This window comes from Marmota marmota, unplaced genomic scaffold (genome assembly GCF_001458135.2).
Source record: "Marmota marmota marmota unplaced genomic scaffold, marMar, whole genome shotgun sequence".
In the NCBI taxonomy this organism is placed as follows: domain Eukaryota; kingdom Metazoa; phylum Chordata; class Mammalia; order Rodentia; family Sciuridae; genus Marmota; species Marmota marmota.
Genome location: NW_026000272.1, coordinates 2,684 through 7,418, shown reverse-complemented (window position 1 = coordinate 7,418; position 4,735 = coordinate 2,684). Strand labels below are relative to the sequence as shown.

At 32.9% G+C, this 4,735-nt stretch overlaps 1 long non-coding RNA gene across 1 annotated transcript; it reads right to left on the bottom strand.

Annotated features, from left to right (window-relative positions):
* Positions 1-304: 304 nt before the first annotated feature.
* Positions 305-4,451, bottom strand: LOC125614337. The gene is made up of 4 exons (XR_007344946.1): positions 4,350-4,451; positions 2,788-2,882; positions 557-661; positions 305-447 (listed from the first exon to the last, which is right to left on the bottom strand). It is a non-coding gene; the product is annotated as an uncharacterized LOC125614337 (long non-coding RNA).
* Between the last annotated feature and the right edge of the window lie 284 nt (positions 4,452-4,735).

Genomic DNA, 4,735 nt, shown 5'->3' with positions numbered 1-4,735 from the left:
CAGGTAAAATAGACTTTGTCTTTTTTTCCTCAAGGAATAAATAATGTAAATGTCCATGTTTTGGGACTGATATTGATTCACTGAGGCCAAATATTAAAGTGAATAATCTTTATTAAAATGTACTTGCAAGCATTAGAGAAGAAGTCACCATTACTGCCAGAGGGCTAGGAGTTTGATATGTACAACTTTGTAATTGCTGCTACTTACAAAACCATTTAGGGTTCAATTGATAGTTAACAGAGTGAGCATCTTGTGTTTAATAAAATGACAAACATGTACTGCATTATATTAGAATGTCTATTATTGTAACTAATGTTATATTTAACTTAGGTAACTTAGGTTTGAGTTTTTTAACTGTAGGTAATGTAGGTTTGAGTTTTTTCTTCAGAGCCATCAGTATAACAGAGAGTGAAGAGACTTTTCAACAACTGCCACTTCTTGCTGTTGCTATTTCAAAAAAGGAAATTTGGATAGCTGTTATACATATTTCTATATTTAAAATATTCTAAGGTTTATATCAATTCTTGGGTTTTGATATTAAATACAAGCTACTTACAGTCTCCCTAAGAATGTTTTCCTGCAACTCAGCCATTTCTTTTTTCACTTTACTTTGTTCACCAATAACAAGACTTTCATGATACTCCTCCAGGTCTTTGATACTCTAAAACAAAAAAAGTCAACTTCAGTTAGAAGCTTCCACTTCTTATTTCATATTCCAAATGTGTAAATTAAATTTCAAAAGTAACAACTTTTGATATTCAGAGAGTTTGCTATTAATTCAAACTGAAATTATAATTAATATATGCAGATATAAATATCCCCTTAACATTTCTATTTTTTTTTGTAGTGCCAAGGACTAACCCTATGGCTTCAACATGGTAGGTTTGTGCTCACACTGAGCTGCCTCACCAGCCCCAAGAAATTTTTTAAATGTCAGACCTGAGTGGAAGAATATTTTTATGAGAGGAACAACAATCACGTACTTAGTTTACAAAAATGGGTTGGTGAGCAGTTGTCAACATGGAACAGACATAGAAAGAGACTGGTAGACCTGCATTATGAAATGCCACACTTCTTAACAGGGTAATGACTTATTTGTTATCACTAACAGTTCATGTAACATGATTTCCTTAGAATAAAACAGGCTATCATATGACCCTTCTAAATCTTTATCATTCATTCAATAGTGACATCCAGTACACTATGGAAAAAGTACTGGGTTACATGCTGTGGGAGAATTAAAAAATGACTACAATCTCTTCTGTATTCATATATATGAGCAAACATTTAAACAGAAATAATATAAAAATTTTAAAATAGGTATGGAAGAAGAATTTATTGGGGTATGTAGCTGACAAGCAAGGTTCAGTGAGATTTAGAGGGCAAAATAATAAAATGTCAATAGGTAAATAAAAGAAGTTAAAAATACTGTAGGGGAAGAACATAAGCAAAATGAGGAAATGTAATGGTGAGTTCCTGCACATGGGGTATCTGAATAACAGAATTAAGAAGGGGAAGCCACTGATAGTTTTAGAAGAAGGAAGGGCCATGTTTTAGGAAGATGATACTACAAAATCTTGAAGGATGGATCGAGAAGAGAGAACTCAGAAAAAGAGTACTTTAATATTATAGGCAAGGAATAATGAAGTCCTGAACTAGGGCAGCAACAGCAGAAATTAAAGCAATAAAAGGTCCACTAGCATGGGCCAGGCTCTGGGTTCAATCCCCAGCACAGGAGAAAAAAAAGGTACCACAGCAGGGGTAAGACTACAGTAAGGGTAAGACCTACTGATAACTGGATGGGAAGGATAATTAAATTCAGGAGGCTAAATAATAAAGTTCCTACCATAACTATTAACATTTATCAATAACATTTAGAAGAAAACTTTTCTATTTACTTCTTCATACCAACTTGTTAATGGTTCTAAAGGAACATTAGAGCTGCATGTTCTCAACTTGCAAGCTCTTTCTAAATAAGTGCTTTGTATACAGATGACTCTGAAGTTCCTGAAAGAATTTTTAGAATAATTTATTTACTGAAACACCTCAATTAGTTAAGAGTGACATTTTAATGTACATCTTAAAGGGACTATTAAAAAGAACCCCCCAAAGGATTTTTAACTCCTAAATAATATGCATCTACATGAATAAGAGGTCAATGTTATTGAGGAAAATTAGCTGATGCGCAAATATGACAGAAGAACATTGCCAATTTACAAAGGGTTGATCTTCCACTTGTTTTTTCATCCTGGTAATCATAAGTTGGAACATAAAACCATTCTTACTCATTAATAATTCTATAAATAAATATGCCATAGAACACTTATGAACTACACTAGAAAGTGAAAGAGTTACTGAGTAGTTATATTTGCCTACTTCCTATTTAATGAAAGCTGTCCATAGAAGACAAGTAAAAGAAAAGTAGAAATGATTTATCGACTTGCTGCTCTTCACTATATATTATCAATTTGAACATAAAAACATCATTATAGTGTTAATAAAGCATCAATGTTATGGACAAAATGTATATTTCTAGGTAAAATTCCCAATTTTACTTCTGTTTTAAATAACTCTCACAACTATTAATGGTTTCTAAAATTAAAAGTTCATGTAAAAATTATGGTAATTCTAGAAAAATAAATTTGAGATAGAGTATGATTAACAATTTTTAAACACATAATCAAACTGCTTCACCATAAATTCAGAAAGAACCAATCAGTCTTGTAATTCTACATATATATTGTATTTGATGAGAATGTATTGTTTACCAAGTACAACACAACAGACCTTTAGCAATTGCTCGTACAAATTTTTAATTTAACTTTCTCACGCTGAATAATTCTAGATTGAAGAAAAAGCTTTCTTTGCTCTTGAAACATATTCTAAAAAGATAAAATAAAGTGATAAAATTTGAATAAAATTTAACATTTAAAAAACAAATCTATAAATCTTAGTTGAAAGAAATACACTTTAAATTAATAACTGTTAATTTGTTTTAATGTTTATATCCAATTTTAAATAATTGCATTTTAACTCCAATAAACCCAAACAAAATAATATAATCATCTTTTGTATCACTCATTGAATAGGACATTTTCTTACCAATATTCAAATAAATGTATTAATTATTGATTTCAAATTCAACAGATGACCCTTCTAATAATCTGTTTACCACAAGCAGATAAAATCTAAAGTCCTACCTAGCAGAAATTAAGTAGGGAATATTTCTTCTTATCCAATATTCAAAAATAATACTAATTCCTGCTCATTTCAATATACACAGGGCTGGAACTTCCAGTGATGCAAGCCTCTCTATTCCTTGACCCACTCTCCAATAATAATTTCATACTGTTCCCTACTTGCCACTCCCAGAGTCAAACTCTAGATTTTTCATGCTCAATAACTGCAGAATTACATAATACAAACAATAGCAAAGATATATAGGAAACTTATGTTAAAACACTGTTTTGAAGCATTTTAAACTAACTCATCAAAAAAGAACCCATTTACTACTCAAAACAACTTCGTGAGGTAGATACTCTTAGTGTGTCCTCTTTCACTAAAAAGAAAACAGAGCGCAGATATAAATAATTTGCTGGTGGTTTCATAGTGAGTAGCTAGCTGAAATACTTTTGGATCCCAAACAGTCTGATTCCAGAGTCCAGGCTCCTGACCACTGTACTGCACCATATCTCCATTTTTACAACATTCAGCCACTTCCCTACCTTTGTAAGTCACTCTCTTCAATATTGTGGCTCAGTAGTCTTAAAAGACCTAAATTCCCTCGAATGGAGCACTTTTCACTGTCTAATATGCTGTCCCCATGTCCTCACTTTTCTCAGTCCCAGAGGACATTCTATAGTCAGTCATCAGACACCCATCATTGCCTATACACTGTGACCCCTTCTCCTTTCATCAATGTACTTGGATAAACCCAAACCTCTCAAATCCAACTCTCTACATGTTCTGCCAAGCCAAGCTGCCTGCTCCCGCTGTAAAGTCATGATCTCTATGTTATGAACTTAAGTTGAACCCTATCGCCTCTTGGCATTTCTATTTCTCTTGTCTGTCTACAGAACCACTCTCGAGAAACAATTCCCTGCCTTCTCTTTTGTCCTGAAAGCAGCATCTGCTCCCCATCCTTAGTCCCAGATGATGACCTCACCACTTCTCTGAAGAAACACAAGCAATCCCAACAGGAAGTCCTGTCTCCCATCACCACATCTTCCATCCACCTTTGCCCAGCTAGCCTTAAGTCCTCTACCTTCTCTCCTGAATTTTTGCATGAACTGTTGCTACTTGAGATTTTGATATAATAGATTAATCATAAAGCTAAGCCTGATACCAACAGCTAGTTTTTCTTCTTGGTCCTCAGCTTTCTGTACTTCTATGTACCACTGTTGAAACAAAGGCAGAAATTGCTGAGAATATTTATAATGAAGATTCTGCCTGTAAAACATAATAATGAACATGGTCATACTGCATAAAGGTATGAAAAATATATTCAAAACAAAAATGGTTGACATAATTTCACATAATTTATACCATGAAAGGAAAATAAAAGTAGCTAAAATCTTCTCATGAGAAAGAGAAAAGCAAAATGATTTACTCTCATTACAAAAATATTTATTCCTAAGTGACTACTAGAGAAGCTAGTTCACCTGCTTAACAGCTTGAAAACTGAGGACTGCAGTATAAATTTTCCACAAATACTTAATTGATATAAAAGCAGTTT